General features: G+C 41.3%; 2 long non-coding RNA genes across 6 annotated transcripts in view; one reads left to right on the top strand and one right to left on the bottom strand.

The window, feature by feature from the left end:
* LOC135308069 (uncharacterized) overlaps positions 1–12156 on the top strand; it is a 25164-nt gene extending 13008 nt beyond the window's left edge. For all 3 annotated transcript variants that reach the window (XR_010368640.1, XR_010368659.1, XR_010368625.1), the window contains exon 3: positions 12031–12156. This is a non-coding gene — a long non-coding RNA (uncharacterized LOC135308069). The remainder of the gene's footprint in view (positions 1–12030) is intronic.
* On the bottom strand, positions 4660–17857 carry LOC135307977 (uncharacterized). Of its 3 annotated transcripts, none has more exons than XR_010368604.1 (3): positions 16150–16719; positions 10796–13442; positions 4660–7009 (listed from the first exon to the last, which is right to left on the bottom strand). It is a non-coding gene; the product is annotated as an uncharacterized LOC135307977 (long non-coding RNA). The 3 variants fall into 3 exon arrangements; XR_010368588.1 differs by lacking the exon at positions 4660–7009 and adding an exon at positions 17302–17857 and having other exon boundaries at positions 8050–13442; positions 16150–16239; XR_010368569.1 differs by lacking the exon at positions 4660–7009 and having other exon boundaries at positions 8050–13442.

Raw genomic sequence — 17857 nt, 5'->3', positions numbered from 1 at the left:
CAGCAAAGGGTGTTAACATTTGCATCGTCCCAGTTGCCTGCAGGCAGAGGGTAGCAGAGTTTCCAGCCTCTTCTGGATCCTGGGAGAGGCAAAGCACACTCCATTGAATGCTGATGTCTTGCTGCCCCACAGTGGCTGTGTTTACAAAAGGAATAATCCCCACAACAAAGGCAATGGTGAACGCTTCAAGTGGTAATAGTTTCTCAGTCAGGTTATAACTCTGCAAAACAAACATTGCATTTGCATGTTTCTGTGTTTACTACTCTGAGTTTGAATGCAATTAAGCATGGATGGTGTTGTCACACTTATGCTACCAGTGATGGACCTGTCCCTCCTTTAGAAGAGTAGAGAAGTGCCAAGTATCACTCTTGTAATGAAATCAGGGGAAGGGAAATATTCCATCCAAATATTCCAAGGCCTCTTGAGGCTGAGAGTCAGCAAGCGAACCTTGGCTACAGCACCAAAAATCTGAGTTATTAATAGAGGATTAAAGTGGTAGGCATCCTCTGGGCTACAGCAGGATTTAACAAATACCTGTGAATGAAACGTTCAAAAGGACTCCAAGGCAAAGCTTGACTGCAACTTGGAGTGTGCACAGAGGGAAAAGAGAAAGCAGTCCAGGATCGTGTTACTCATCTGATTGCAACGGGCTCTGTTTTCAGCGCTGCCCCCAGGGCTTTACCTGATCTATCCAAATAAGTCTGCCCTTCCCACCCTGCAATCATTCATACATAAACAACTCTAAATACTTTTCTGACTGTTCTGCCAGTTTCAGCTCTTCTTGCTTATTCAGTGCCCGCTCTCCTGCCAAAACAACAAACTGAGCTCATGTGGGTTGTGGCTGGGGGCAGAGGCAGGCAACAGTAGTCTGCCCATTTCCTTTGTTTTCAGTGTTTCTCTTTGGCCTTTCCTTGGGTACAATCCAAGGGATGGATCATTGCTGGTTCCATCATGATGCAGACGGAACAGACATCGTTGTCAAACAATGACAGCTTTATGAAGCTTAACAATCTCAGCCAAAGTCTTGATGCTATCATCAGTCATGTCTTTCTTCCCAGTCCCTGCAGGTGACTGCAGCTGGCAGCCGATCTTTTGACAGTCAGATTCTCTATATTATCTCTTTTGGACCAAGCCTTTAAATAATTGGACAGGAAGATCTGGGAAATAGATATGCTGTTTCAAGGCATAAATAACATTGTGCTGAGTGCTACGGAAAGCTTTTATTTAATTTAGTTCTGTTTGGTTCAAATGTGGTCATCTGGTTTGGCCTCCAACCATGATTTCTGTAGATTTATGCTCAGTTTCTTCTTAGACCACTGACTGTCATCTACAAATCATTTTACTGTACCTGCATTCCTCAGCTCTTCAATGGGAATAAAAAGATATTCTTTACTTACAGGAAATGGAGATAGTGATGGGATAAGGAGTTTGTGAGATTTTCTAATTTTCTAGTGATAGAGATCCATATACATAACTGAAACACAGGGCTGAAATGCCAACAGTCTTTGCTACTTAGAACAAAGAAATGTGGAGAGTATTGCTGGTACTCTGCCATCAACCTGTGTGTTCCACCCCATGGAGAAAGCCAGACCATGCAAAGTTAAAACTACTTAAGCAATCAGGGATCAAGTGAACTTAAGTTTTGGGTAGTCTGTCTGACAAAGTCACTGTGATGGGGACATTTATAAGAAAGAAATGTTTTACAATGAGGGTGGTGAGTTACTGGCACAGGTTGCCCAGAGAGGTGGTGGATATCCCATCCCTGGAAGCATTCAGAGTCACCTTGGATGGGGCTCTGAGCAACCTGATCTGGTTGAAGATGTTCCTGCATGTTGCTGGGGCTAGATAAGCTTTAAAGGTCCCCTCCGACCCAAACCATTCTATGACTGTGTGCTTTCAAGAATGTTTAATTCTTCAATTTCCTTTTAGCCAATTGTCATGATGGCTCAGAGCTTCATTTTAGGTCACAAAGTATTTTTGATAGTCATCAACTTCACCTTTTAATCTGCACGTATTAGCCCAAGGCTGTTTTTTTCCTTCCAACATACCAAAACCATTCACCTAAATGGAAAAAAATTTTAAAAAAATATAAAAAAGAAGGAAAAGAAACTCGACCAAGGACACACACACATTCACATTTGCTTTTTTCATTCTCCCCCCCTTTTTCACAAAGGGGCAATTGCAGCTACCTGGCTTTTTCTGGAATGTAATTTGGGAGGTGATTTCATTTTTCCTATGGTAAGAGGAACAACAGACTCCTAGCAGCAGCAGCAGGAGCATCCTGCCAGCTAGTGCTGCCACCAGAGTATCAGCAGGAGCTGTGAGCCTGAGGACGAGCAGCTCCCCAACAGCTCCGGATCAGGGGCAGTAAAGCAGCATTTGATGGTTTGACCTGTGGCATTTTATGATATTTACTTGCTTCCCAGAAGTCTGGGAGGCTCTGGATTCCTTGGCGTCTGGCTGAGCCAGGAAGATAGATTAACTGAAGGACTGTGACTGTTTTGTCTTGGGTGAGGCCTTGTGGGCAGCCAGCTGTTTTATTTTGTGTATTGCACAAAAGGTTCCTTTAAATCTGTGTGTTCTAGGGATGAAGACTTGGAAGTGAGAGGGTAAACTGGGAATTTTTTTTTTCCTTACACAGCAACCTTCACTAGCCAACACTATTGGCAAAAGCAGACAGAGGAGAGAAATTCTCTCAGAGCAGTGCTTGTGCACACTGCCCTGCCATGGAAAGTTTAAACCAGGAGGGTCAGTCCAGTATGGTGCTGAGGGCCTGATTATAAAATTCACTTGCTGCCTGTTCCTGGCTGTTACAGGTCACTGCTGGAGCCATGTAATTTGCTGAACATATTGAAGTTGTGATAGTCAGGATCCAGAAATCTAACCCTGTGGCTGGACTTAAATTACCACCTTATGTGTACACAGGGAGCTCTGCTGACTTCAGTGAGACAAAAGCATTCACCTAGAATTAAATGCTTATCTGTTTGCAGATAGTAGATAATGGGTGTCCACCTGTCAGGAGACAGCCTGAACAAAGCCAGGAGACACTGTGGGCTCAGTGATATTTGTGTAAACCACATGCAGTGGGCTTTCTTAGTTAATCCTTTTACAGAGCCATGTTCCTGTAACACAGTCCTTACTTTCTTTCACATTTTAACCAGAAAAATTATGGTGTGCTCTCTGCAGTATAGCTCTTCCTGCCAAAGCTGCCTCAGAACAGAAGGAAAAGCCAGCTTTGCTTTTCCAGCTATGGCTTTTTAAAACATTTTTGTCTCAATCTGTTAGGCTTCCAGAGAATGTTCCATGGATATGTAGCATATTATGTTATTACTGCAGTCTATCTATGTTAAACCTTTATCATTCCACAGCCCTTTGAAACAGGGAAGGCTTGTAAGTCCTGGTTTACAAATGAGAAAACAGTAGCACAGCACTTAACCCCTGTAAGATTTCTCTTGGGCAAAATTCCCACATGGGAAGAGCCCATTGCCTTCTTTGTCCTTGCCTCACACCACTCATGTCAGGGATGTGAATGACCCACGTGGGATTTTGTCCCTGCTGGAGACAGGGGCCAAGGAGATATAATCAGAGCTGCTCCCACATATTTCAATAAAAACTGTGACCACACACTCTTTAAAGGGGATAATTTGAAGTAGGCACCCTCTAACTGCTTGTAAGAAAACTGCTAGAGATTTGCTATTTGTATATAAGTCTTGATCTGGTTTTGGTTTTTAATGCAGTAATGACAAAAATTAAAATTTATAAACATATTAATAAGTTAACTAATAACTTTCTTAGCAATGTTGGCCTTCAGATTGCCATTAGGAAGCTTTTAAGCTAATAGAATGGTCTCAGAATTCTTATTCCAGCTTCCTTGCACACCTGTCTGTCTGTACTGAGCAAATCTTTGAGGTTTTCCTCACAGCTGTTAAGAGACAGAGACTTAATGTCATGTGTGCATGTGTTGTACAGCTAGGTTAAAATCCATACAGCTAAAAGAAACTCAGGTCTCAGGTTTCCAGGTTTATATATAGATTTCTTTTTCTGATGCAACAAAATGAAAAACAAACCCATAAAGCATTTGGACCCATCCCAAATTGCAGGTGAACACACTTTAAACCCCAAGACAATGTAAACAGAAAAATGCTTGCTACGTTCAGGCTTCTGCCCTAGATTCACCCAGGCAGTTCCAAACTGTTTTGGCTTTTCCTGTCATGTTTCTGGAGATACTTAGATAACTGATATCTCACTAATATACTAAATTAAATATATAATACTTGAGAATCTCACCAGTATAAGTTGAGATGTAATTTATATTGTCAGTGTAAAAACTGGCATTGCACTGGTGACTCTCAATCTCCAACCCCTCCATTACTTCACTGTTTGCCACTGCTTGGACTAAAACTTGCTGAGCAAGTGTAGCTTTTCACCCCAGGAATTTTTGCTGTCTGCCAGTGGCTCAGACCTTGCAACTCAGTGGTAAATTTCCCTTGTGACTTGAGCAAGTCCCACATTGGTGTGCAATAAGTATTCCAGGAGTTTGCCATGTACCCCTCAAGGAACAGATCCACAATGCTGAAAGAAGTGCTGAATTCATATACCAGCTGTGCAGAATCTGCTTTACCACTAGGGAAGATCTGGGGATAAAACAATACTTTAAACCCAAAAGATTTTCAATAATGGAAAAAGTTACAAAAATATACAGGATGGGTCACTAGGATTATGTTTGCCAATAAAGCCCTTCCACAGTTGTTCCAACAGCTCATGCAGTAGGAGGCTGAAATGCTGATTAGTTTCTGCTGTCCACATCAGATTTGGCTCACCTAGAAAACTTGAGAGCTGCCTTTTCCCTGTCCTAGTGATAAAGAGGTTACTCAGAGTCTGGAATAGCTGTTCCAACCTGGAGCAGAATATCTTGTCACCTACCCCTGATAACACTTTCCTTTATCTCTTACAATAGGGCACTCAAATTAATGACGGAGATAAGGTCATTACTGTACTGTGTAAAAGCCTTATTTTCCTGTTGTACAGTTTGACTAGAACACATTCTTGGTTTCAGTTTTGATTTTGTTTTGATTTTCGTTGGGGTTTTTCTTTTGCCTTACAGGTCCCTTCAGACAGGGTAATAATTTTTGCAAATCATAGCGTATAAATATATAATGTGCAATTCATAAATAATAAATTATTATTATAATTCCATTTCAAAATACAGCTGAAATTTGCTCATTTTTTGGAATTCAGTGCAATTAAATTTTTAAAAATTTAATGAAGATAAATGGATGGCAAAAAAGGGAATTGAAGTGTTTGGAAGTTTCAAGTTTCTAGGAACTCTTAATTTCAAGGGCCTTTCTCCTCCTTAGCCCCTGCTTAGCAGAGACATGGGAGAGTTTAGCCACCAGATATATTAAACACAACACCCAAGTGCTCTTTGGTTTTGTGTGCAGGGTTGTGTAGGGGAGTGTAGAACCCTCAGACCTTTACACCTCTGCTGTCACCTTTCTCAGGTGATTTTACTTTGTGTGACTTTGAACTTGGAACAGAATAAACACGTTCCCAGCATGGTGTGAAGCCCTGAAACACAGTCCTCCTTGCATTAGCATTGCCTCTACCAGACATACCAGTACAAAGTTCAGGCAGCTTGTTGAAGGCTGAACTGGTCTGTTCTCATACAATTTATTTTATCTTATCAAAAGTCCCCCAATGAGCTGGTGAGTCCAGACTGCTTCTTGGTCTCTGGTTCCTTGGCTCAGTCTCTGTCTTCAGGCTCATGGATCAGTTTGCAGTTGTCTGGCTACTGTTTTCTAATTATCTGCCTATTTTTCTCTAATTATTTTCATCTGTTATGTTCATACATTAGGAATATTTTGGTTCACAAAACTCTGATTTGCCTTAATCCATTTCAAAATAAAACATTTCTCTCTCATGTTTTTCTAGTTCTGAATGTAGCCACAAAAATTTTGATTGCTGTGTTTGATTACTTACCCTGACCATCTTGAGTTCCCTGCCACCTCATTTTCTTTGCACAAAATCATATTAAACTTGTTTGCTGTTCCCCACTTACAACGTCTACATCCTCAAAATGGTAATTGGATACTAATTAGCAATTGCAGCTTCATAGGGACAGTCAGAGCTGTGGTCAGCACCAGTAGCCTGAAGCAGTGGGTTGTAAACTTGGCCCATGACATTTGTTACATCTCTTAGATCTGAGAAATGTTCAAATCACAGTTTAAGACCATTACAGACAGTTTGTCCACAGTCAAGTGAGGCTGGTGGGTGAATGTCAAATGCCAGCCTGGGACTACTACAAAATAAACATCATTTTCATATGTTTAGTTCCAGTTTATTTCTCGTGATGTATGGCTAGTGGCTCATTTCTTCTGAAAGGCCTCTTTGGCCACTTACTTTCCAGCTGACCTTATAAGATTGCACTGTGTGTCTGAAAAATCAATTAAAAAAGAACTGAAATGCACTTCTATTATATATTAACACGTGTCCTTGTAAAAAAAGGCCGTGATCTGAGTATGCAAAAGCTAATAATTGACCAACTTGTGGTGCCATACTATTTGTTCTATTTATTTTCTTTGCAGAAAGCATGCAAACCCTTCACAGGGACACGAAAAAAAAATCTGCAGAACACCCACACCAAGTTTAAATGGGCACATTTTAAATGTTGAGCAATGATTATCAGTTTATATCACCAAGGCTGCAAAACTCTTCTAACAAAAGAGAAAATTCAGATTTTATAGGTTCATAGTAGTGCATGAAAAGTAGGTTTACTTTGGCTCATTGTAAGACTTTAAAAAACCAACAACTCCAGATCTAATGTGATAAAGGCACATGAAACGACAGGTTTGTGGTTTTGTGTTACAAGGGACAAGTTCAGCACCTGACTTCAGGAAGTTTCTGAGGGCTCCATGTGGCATCCAGCATTTACTCAATGTGTCTGCAAGCCACTGCAACACTGAAGCTCAGCAGTGCCATTTGTCTCGGAGCAGAAAGTCCTTGTGGTCACCTGGGGGGACAAAGAGGACAATGCATTCCTGTGCCAGCTGTGTGGCAGGGGGGACATGGCCTGGAACTGTCATGTCCAGTGGCAGCTGAGAACTGATTTGGCTTCCACTCTTGTTTGCCTTCCTTAACTTGTCTGCAGTCTTTTGTACTCCTTTTCCTCCAACAAGAACTGCCCTGTGCCCTGGAAGTATTTCACTTCCAGACATGTTATACCACAGGACTATTTTTTCCCTTAGCTACTTTCACTATAGTGATCTTTCATAGAATTATTAGCATAGAATAGCCTGGGTTGGAGGGGACTTTAAAAATCACCCAGTTCCAACTTCTCTGCCATATGCAAGACACCTTCCACTAAACTAGGTTGCTCAGAGCTCCATCCAACCTACCTTTAAACACTTTCAGAGATGGGATATCTAAAACTTCTCTGGGCAACCTGTTCCAGTGCCTCACCCCCCTCATAATAATTTTCTTCCGTTTGAGGCCATTCCCCTTTTTCCTATCAGTACATGCTCTTGTAAAGAGCCTCTCTCCATGTTTTTTTGTGGGCTCCCTTCAGGTGTTGGATGGCTACAATTAGGTGACCTCAAAGCCTTCTCTTTTCCTGTCTAATTGGTATAATTTTGAGAATAATTTTGAGTTTCTATGCCTATGGTGGTGCCACACCTTCTTTGGCTTCACTGTACTTCCAGAACCTCTGGAAAAGTCTCACAATGTTCAGAACTATCTCACAGCCTGTAGGACTGAGGTCAAAATGAGTCACTCTTGCCCTTTCTCAGTTATTTTTGGGAGAACTCACCTTTCCTTCTGGGCAAGGATATATATTCTTGGAAAACACCAGAGGACTTGGATCATTTGAATAGTTGACTTCTATTCACATTGTTGTAAGGGAATAATGGTCCTTCACCCAAATGACCACATTCTTTAATTCAGTTTATAACTCACAATGACCGTGAGAGATGAGCTAATCTGTGGTGCTTTCAATTCCAGCTTTGTAGCTTGAGAGCACCAAGATTTAAGGGTTCCTTTTTTTTTCCCTCTGACTGAGTTAAGCTGGGGGTTGATATTTAAACAATGTAAGGACAGGGCAGACCCAGCCCTGGTATCCAGCTGAGAATTAGACACCAATCTTTTAGTAGTCATACCTCATTTGGCCTAATTCTCAGATTAACATTTACATTTTGGGTGGGAACATATTCCAATCACCTGTTATTAACCCTATTATCATACTGAATATAATCCCTTTTGTTAATATATGGCCATTATCTTTTTTGCCCCTGTTTCTCTTTGGAAATCTATTCCAGAACTTACTTGCTCTTATCCATAAGAAACCTCTTCCAATTCTAAATGTTTTCATTACAGGGATTTTTTAAAAGTTTTTTCTTACAGCAATTTTAAATTTTAGCTAAATTGATTTGGCAGAGAACACTCTCAGAGTCAGGCTGATGTTTTTTGAAAGAGCTTATAAATCTGTAATTCCAGTGCTCTCCAGTTTTCTTCAAGGAAAAAGTACATGTTTCCTCCTGCCCAGCACTCCTTTGAAACCAAGAGCTATTTATTTGCTTAGAGCAACTCTTCAGTTTTGGGACTTTCTTTTAATTTTACTTTTGCAGCCTGAAATATGTAGTCTCTCATAGCAGATATTAAAGAGAAATTCAGCACATACTACCCAGGAGCAACATTGCTACTAATTGCTTACCCAGAGGATAAATAATGAAACAGCTTTACTGTGAAAAGAATTAATGAGGAACATAATTTTTTATGGATAAGAAAATTGTATCATCCACTCAACTTTACCATTGCAGCTTTAATTTTTTGTGTGATTTGGTGATAAATATTTGTGTGACCTTTGATGTGTACTTGTCTGGGTATTGGGATTCCCTCAGCTTCTCTTTTAGTGTTAATGAGCAGAATGCACAAAAAATATTTTTCCTGAATTTGCCCTAATTTTATGGGACATGGGTGCTCTGGTGGGACTAAGCCTTTTGCTGAGGGATTACTGTCAGATTCTGCAGACATGAATGGCAAAAGTTGTTCCTTTATCTTCAAAAACCTTAAAATAAATGGAGTTTCCACTCCCAGGAGTGGAAGTCTTGCTGATGAGCTGAATGACAGCAAACCTCACATATAGCATAAATATTTTCCAAACACCAAAAAGTAAATTCTGAGTATTAACGGCCCAAGAGTGACATTCGATTATTCCATTAAATCAACCACGTTGTACCAAGTATTTTATATTTTATTTTGGCAGTGAAATAATATTTGTTGAATATGGATCCTGAAGGCCTGATGAAAACAAAACTTCTGTTATGATAAGATTGCAGGATTAGCCTCAGCTTTAGTAATTAATGGCCTACTTCCAGCAAATTTCATATGGAATGCTCGAGACTGGTTTGAGATATATGTGCCACATATGTTTATGCCTGCATATCAGCAGATATATGTATATATATATATATATACCATATTAATATGGTATAAAATTAGACCTGTTTATGGTGGGGTTTACATATGGGTGGTCCTCCTATAGTCTTAATTAGTTATACATAATTTAATTACTGTTGTAGTATATGCAGTCAAAATACAAATGTGTTACAGTCCTGATTTGAAGCTCCCAGACACAAAATGCTTGTCATTATAATCTTCTAGATATTAAACACCAGCTCAGATATTCATCACTGATAATCTGGAATAACTGATAATTTCATTATTTCAGATAGTAGAATAATGCTCAGTGAAGCTTACTACTGTGCAATAAAAATATCTTCCACATGATGAGCCTCGTGCCATCAGGAGCAGTGTGGATGGGCATGAGGAAATTTGACAGGAGGATGACTCCTGTCCCCTCCTTTCCCTCAAGCTGTTGTGGTCCCAAAGCATCTTAGCAAAACCCATGGAGTGTAGCACTGAGGCTCTTGGGACCACTCAGCTCATGGTCAGCTCCCAGTGGAAATGGGTTTTGAGTGACCACAGTAATGCTGGGCATAAAGAACATATTTCACTCAGCTTAAGAGAGCCTCCCACATTTCCCACCCACGTTTTTTATGCACACCAGGAAATAAAATACATTTGTGTTTAGTTAGAAGACCATAAAGTCAAGATTATACCCTTTCTGTCATCCATGAAGCTTACAGAGGTGCTTGCAGAAACAGAAATCAATTGCATCTCACCTGATACAGGACTTTATGATTTTTTCAATCGTTTCCCTGAGCTTGCACATCTCTTTAATGTTACTTTGCAATTTTTCATTTAAAGACTCTAAAGTCCAGGTACTTTGCATAATAAGACATAATCAAAATTTTAGATGAGAACAAAATAATAATCTTAATGAAGCTACACTGAATTACATTAACTATTTTTGGGAACTCTTTGGATTCATTGTGGGGACCACTTCTATATTCTAGGGTCATTTTTAGATGTTTGTTGCTTCCAAAGCTCTTCTGATAAGATTTTAGACCCTCTTCTTAAGAAAAATAATAAAAATAAAATTATTTTGAGATATTTTGAAACAAAAGTTCTTCCTGACTTGAAATTTTGTTATCATAAACCTTTCCTTATGGACATTTTCACCATTTTCTAACACTGTTAGTCAGATTCTCCTGGCTTTAGAATCTGACTGCATTTGTTAAATTTGTTAAATCTGCACTTGCTATGTTATATATATATATATATATACTTATTTTGTAATTACTCAATGCTATGGTAATGTACAATCTGCAGTCTTTAACTGGATAAATCCCTCACCATTAATGTGTCAGAATGATTTGCCAATAATCATGACCCTTGTTACCTTCATCACTGCACATCTGAGATTCCTCCTTGTACAGCTCATTTTCTGCCAAAGCAGGAGCAGTATAGAGGGAACTGTGTTGGTCTCCTCCTATGGAAGTGGTCTGCTGACAAGCATTGAAAAGACTGAGGAACAACTGTAGTTTAGTTTTCAGAGAGCCCAGGCATGCTGGGAAGCCAGGATCTGACATTTCCATCCTCTTGGCACAGGTCTGAGCTGCAGATCTCAGATGGTACAGCAAGGCTTTTAGGAAAACTCTCACCTGTCAGACAGGGCAGCCATGACCAGGCTTCCTCCTGGCAATGCTCCCTGACTGGTGTTAATTCCTGAACCATGCCTTGGCTCTTGGAGAGCTGCAGACAGCCTGAGCCAAAGCTCTGCAGGGACTGAGAACAGTTCAACAATTAGGACAGGTCCAGGACACTGCTCAGGCCTGTGCTCTGGTGCTCTGGTTTGCTGGTGGAGATGACAGTTCTGAGCCACCTTTCCTACACGTCACCTTTTGTCCTGGGGAGATGTCATCTTGGCTCTGCATGAATTCACACTGAAGACCTGCTCATCATGCTTGTCTGTGCCCATCACACATGGAGAAGCAGAAAAACAAATCCTGCAGCACCTCAATTACATAGATTAGATACCTGGGATCAAATAAGATGTTTGCACTGTTGCAGACAAGCCTAGTTAAGACTGTGCTCTCAGTACAAGAGAAATACAATTCATTTATGAAAACAAGCAGGAGTTGCCATTCACCTCTCATCCTTTCAGATGTTTGGTTCTTGTTGCACACATTGTGATATCCACAGGTCCTGGATACCAAGGTGTAGCCAAGAAAAGTTTCAGTGCATTCTGATCCTTTGGAAGCCATTGTGCAGAGGTTTTATATAATTCACATTAATTTATATCATATTGTGCAGGTTTTATATAATTCTGCTCTTTCTTCCTGATCTTATTCAGTCCTCTGTCTCACCCATAAACTATCACCTTCTCATTGATTCTTCACATATAATGGGATTTCTAGGGCTCTCCTATTATTAGTTACTACCAGGTGAAAGAAGATATTTGGATTGTTTCACAATTGTTGCAATTTTGCCCTCCCTAAAGGGAATCTTGCCACTGGCTTTGGCTGGAGGTCAAGTGGAGAACACTGCTACAGGTGTGTTCTGGGACACTGTGCCACCAGTACCTTGCAGCATAACAAAATTGAAGCTAATTATGCAAAATTTATTTTCTTTGAGATCTTACAGACCATCCTGGAATCGACTGCTTATGATTGCTTTGGAAAGCTCACCTCTTTTTGCATCTGCACCACCAAGCAATGACAGACTGTTGGTTTGGAGCAGTCTCACCCCCTCCACTCCAGAAGGAAAATGCTGTTCCTGCCCACTGTCCTGTCTGAAGCCAAGCACACTCCATGCCAAGGAATAAATTGATATTATCACACAGAGAAGGCTCACAGAAAGTGTGTTTGTAATTCTTCAGCTCTCTGAAATCTTCACAGTGAACTGGGAAGAACATGGAAGTACTTTCAGATTCATGCTGCTGAAAACACTTTTTGTTCTTATGCCCACACATACCTGGTAGAACCATGTCTCTGCCTCCTTTAAACATTCTTTTAGCTAATGTACTGCATTATGCATATTATTGGAAAAGCAAATGAAAAGCAGACTCCTCTTGAATTCTATCTGTAATTCTCTGTGTTAATTTGCACAACTGACAAAAATCACTCAATATGGGAAATGAATCTTTTCTCACTGGTTTTGCATATAATCTGTTAAATTTTGATTGAGGTTATCTGTCTAACTTGTAGGCCTACATATGCAAATCAGAGGTTCCAAGTATTGTGTTTGGCTAACAGCCAGAAATTCTGACTCACAATCAGTAGAAAACACAAAAGAAATTTTCCTGTATCAGTAAGGAGGAAATTAGCTACTTTAAAAAGTATTTTTCATTGCTTCTTCATGACTCTTAAGTACTAAGAATACTTGAGGCTGAACAGCATCATTACAGTTAATGGAAATTTTTTTATATATAGAAACCAATATAAAAAGATAATGTCTCATGAAGTACTTCAATCTTTGGAAGGCTCTCCTGGCTCTCAGAACCAGCAGAGATTGTGTGAACTTTGAAAATCAGCCTCAAAGTTTTTTATCAATGTGTTGTGGTTCAAACAAGAAAATGTGTTTTCCATGTTTGTACCTAGTCAGGTCTCCCAGATGCTTTCTAGCACAGATGACAGAGAGTATTATTCATATTTTACTCTTACAGTGAAGTGATACAAATGAAAAACAGAACTTAGCTGTGGACACAGTCTGCAGAACAGTGCTGGCACTAATGCCACCACACAGTGGGGTTCAGGTCACAGCACCATGCACCCTCTGATTCCCTGTGCCTGCATTTCCTGTGGGGTCAGTGCTGTGCAGCATGAGGGCAGCCTCGTGGGGATTGTGGTTCTGGAGCCATGAAGATGGGACACGGTGAGACAAGCACTGCAGCTGCCAAACGTGGAGCCTCCTGCCAATCCTTGCTCCAGTGTCCATGCCACGGCCTTCTGTGTACCAAATAAACCCATTCCATGGGCCTGCTCATTTTGAATGAAGACTTCTGAAACTTTTTGATACCCAGGATCAGTTGTCAAGATGGGCAAGATCTGCAAGTGAAAAGAAAATAAACTCAAAAAACTGTCCCTTCCTTTGGCAGTTTGAGAGAAATTAGCAGTCAGGTTAAATTAGAGAAAAACAGCCTAGAAATGTCATATGAAACTGCTTCTCTCTCACTTCTCCTCCTCTGCACTGTGATGCAGGTGAGAAGACATCCCAGTGACAGTGGATGAAGCAGTGCAGCAGCTCTGGGAGAGTGCCCAGCACCCAGCAGAAATTCTGTAGGGATTCTGGGGACAGTGGGAGGGAGCTGCAGGGCAGACTGTGCTGCTGGGCCTCAGGTGACAAGAGAATCCATTGCAGTAACCACTCACCTACCAGAAGGTGTCTGACAGCCTGCAAAGGAAGCACAGCCACCTGCCCACACAACCTCTCTTTCAGCATAAATATTCGTCACTCTTTGCTAGTGTAATGTTCCTGGAGACCTTCTGGGGACAAGAAGCTCCTCTCATTAACCTCATTACCTCACCTTGCTTCAGCCACTCATGCCTTCCTGGCAGATTTACAATTTCTCCTGCAAATTTCCCCACGGAAGGCAATTTTAATTGCAGTTTTGCTGCAAGCCATGCAATTTAGCTGTCTACAGGAATTTCCTCATGTTGATCCCATATTCTACTTGACTTGAAATATGCACCCTGCACTGTGCTGAGTGCCAGCAGGTAGCAGGTGAGTGTGGCTGTGGGCAGACAGATGTCAGGGCTGTGTCCTCTCTGGCCTCTACAGAAGACTTGTGCAGGGACTATGGCATCCCAATACTGCATCAGGTTAATTAGATTGTACTGGTAATTAAGTTAAGAAGCCCTGTGCAGCAGGGTCGAACTCAATCTAATAAATGTGTTGAACAGAAACCAAGCAATGCACTTCAAGCGTGCTCAAAGAACTGAGTGGCAAATTGGAGAAGAGAGAAAGATGGAGAACAAAATCAGAAGGATGAGAATGAGAGGTGAAATATGAAAAGAAAGGGACAGGAAGAGGAGGTAGTGCAGAAACCAACATGGACAAATATTAACATAAGAAGAGAATAAAGAGAAAAATAGCTATTATAAAGCATAGTTAATGAGGGGATACTGAATACCAATAACAGCCAGGCAAGGTCTTGGGCTTCCAGATTTCAAAATGTCTTGATTTTTAAAAGCTTGCTCTAAATCCTGGAAATATATATTTATTTATTTATTTATTTATTTATTTATTTATTTATTTATTTATATATTTATATATATAGTTAAGAAATAATGTGGTTGAAATGTTGGTGGACTGAGAAATTACACTATTTACCCTGGAATGGAATATGCCCATTATTTATGGTAGGAAATGTAGTCACCAAAATGAGACTTCTGCAGGGGTTTGTGCCTAAAGTATACCTACAGATTGCATGTGTGAAAAATCTACATTGAATGCTCACAGTATGATTAATATATCATCTGCAGAGAAAGAATAATAGTTTTTTTCATAGATACTTTTTTCCCTCTGGTGCAGTGTATATGATATTACCAACAACAAACTATAAGGCATTACAAAAACATGCTGGTTTTAATAAAGAATTAAAACCCACCAACTCACATAGCTCTCCCCATACACCACTTTTTTTTTTTTAATATGCTTTCTCAGTGAAATTTAAAGTCTTCACAAAATCTCTACATCTTGCATGTGAAACCTCAGCACAAAAGTTTGCTGGTGACATATTATTTTCCTTACAGCAACTATAATTGATACAACCAAGGCTCAAAGAAAAGTTTTATGGAAATTGATCAAAATAACTTAGATCTCATTAAAAGTATTTACAATGTTGTTTGTTCATATGCTGGTTACATTTATCCATGAAAGATAAAGAGCAAAGAGGGATAAAAACATGGTGCCCTAATGTACAAAATAATTGATGATTATATTAACACTTGATTTTACAAGGAGTCAAGCTCCTGAAGTCTAGCAGCTGTAGGAGTATTTAGGCTTTGTTTTGTTGTTTGTTGTATTTTTTGTGGTTTGTTTTCTTTTTTGTTTTCTTTTTTTTTTTAACATGTCTCTAATCCTCAGAGCTGCAATGAAAAGTTTAAAAATATGACTGGAGAATCAAAGGTCATATTTGAGATCTTAGAGGGTCAAAGGAAAAAAAAAATAAGGATAATTCCTTATTGTGCTATTCTGAAATGATAAACATGCTTAAGGCAATATCCTGATGGGGAGAGGTTGATTTGTGATTTTTTTTAGGTTTGGGAGTTTGACCATGCTGACTTTATGTCACTTTCTGAAACTTCTTTTACAATAACCACAATTATTCACACCAATAATCTAAAAAAAAAGGAAGAACTAATTTAGATTTAAAATACTAAATGTAGAAAATAAATTATAATATTGTGGGAAACAATTTTGCATAAACAAGGGAAAGGAGTATTTATATGGTAGATTTTATTCCACCTTGAATTAATTAATGAATTCAGTTAATTAATTTAAGGAAGAATGACCAGAAGATCTGCATGCTTACAACACCAATTGCTAAAATCCTTCTAAAGAAATTCTATCTTCTCTAATTTTTTAACTTTCAAGACCCAGTAGCTAGAAAAACCTTGTGACAGTTTTTTCACAGGCATGATTATTAGTAATTTTTTCATTTTTTTAATCCAGTCATTCCCATATCCCTTGGCAACAGCACTTTGTTGGCAGAGTTTATATAAATGTTGGGAGAAAGCAGATGTTACAGACCTGTCCACATCCCTTCCTGAGCTGGTGTCAGTGATATTGGTCCCTGTTTCATTTCTGGGTCTGTTTCCTTCCATGACAGTCTGTAGGAACCTGTAGGACAGTTGTCTATTTCATTAAAGAGGTCATATTTTTATTTAATTCTCTATTGTTTTAGAGAAGTGGCTTCAGGCTTTACACCCGACCAAGCTTTGCACCTGTTAAATACTGAGACTTCCAAAAGGAGGGAAATAAATCTGAATTCTTGTACTTTTTGATGATAACCACTGCAACCCTGTATTTTTTCAGAAGACAAGATTTTTGAGGAAAATTCTTCTGCCTTCTCTCCTCAATCGTTGTTTTATAGAATCCCCTAAGATTTGTTGGGAGTGATTACAGTGTCACCTTTTTGAATGCATACACGCACATCTTTCAACCCAGGGAAAATCTGAGTTTAAGAGCTGTGATCAAAGGTCCGTGGCTGTAACGGGCTTGGCCTTACCCTCAAATTCAGGCAGTGCAAAAAGATGCAGAGATTGTCAAGGCAAGAAGAGCCACTTCCGAAACAAACCCTCATATTTTGATGCAGCATGTATGCTTGTTTAAACCACCTGCTGTCCTGAAGAAAAGACACCAAAAGGACAGAGGTCCTTGCTGTCCCAGACTCCCAGCCCTGGTGGCGGCAGGGGTGGCACTGCCGTGGGGCTGCTCTGGGGCAGCAGCACCGCCACAGGTGAAGCGATGTTGGGAGCTTTTCCTTCTCTGGGACCCGGGGACGCCAAATCCATTCTCCCGCGGGGGCTGAGCCGCCTCTTTCGCTCGGCTGGATCTGCAAGCGAGCTGAAGGCTTTTTGGAGGGAGGGAGCGGAAAAATCTACGTTCAGGAGCGGACTGCGGCCCTCCCGGCTTGGCACACGCTCCCTGCCAGCCCGGCAGAGGCAGGGCAGCCTGGGGTTTGCCCAGAGGGAATGAAGCCTGGCGGGGCCCGCTCCTTGCCGGGCTGAGGGGAGCGGTGCCTCGGGGGACAGAAATCCCCCTCCCTCAGGGCACGGCCGGGAGAAACCCTGAGGGGAGGGCGGCGAGAAAACAGCCTGGGAGGTCGGCGGGGAGGGAGGGAGAGGAACCGCGCCGCCTTCGGGCGTTTTTGGCAAGGTGAAACGCAGCCTTTTCGCCCACCTCCGTGCTCCGGCAGCCCGGGGAATGCAGGCACAGCCCCAGCCGCTCTCCCCGCGCCGAGGGGCCGGCGGCGCGGCCCGGGGCGGGCGGCAGCCGGGGGGAAGCGGCCGGACTGCGGGAAAGTTGCGTGGTGCTCGTTTCGCAGCTCCTGGGGATCCTGCTGGGGCTCTCGGAGAGCCCGGGCACCTCCTCCCATCCTCCTGCCCCCCCTTCGCTCCCTCCCTCCCTCCCCGCGGGACTCCCCAGTCCGCCAGGAGCGTCGCCCGAGCGCTTCCCCTTTTCGGGTTTTGTAGCCTTTGAGTGTTTGGGGGATTGTTTTTTTATTTTTTTTTTTTTCTCTCTCTTTCGGTGAGAGTGTGGCCGAGCTGGGCAAGGGGAAGGAAACTTTCTCCCCCCCTCCCCCAGGATGCTCCGGATATTTTTGAAAGGGCGGAAGAGTGAGAAAGGGAGCAGCGTCTGTAAGGGCATCTCATGCTCCTGCGAAGGTCCCCCCTGACACCTCGCTGCTGGCATTAAAGACCGGAGCTGGAGAAACTCCTCCCCTTCCCTCGGCTTC

This window comes from Passer domesticus, chromosome 1 (genome assembly GCF_036417665.1).
Source record: "Passer domesticus isolate bPasDom1 chromosome 1, bPasDom1.hap1, whole genome shotgun sequence".
Lineage (NCBI taxonomy): Eukaryota > Metazoa > Chordata > Aves > Passeriformes > Passeridae > Passer > Passer domesticus.
This window is presented reverse-complemented; position numbering and strand designations above follow the sequence as displayed.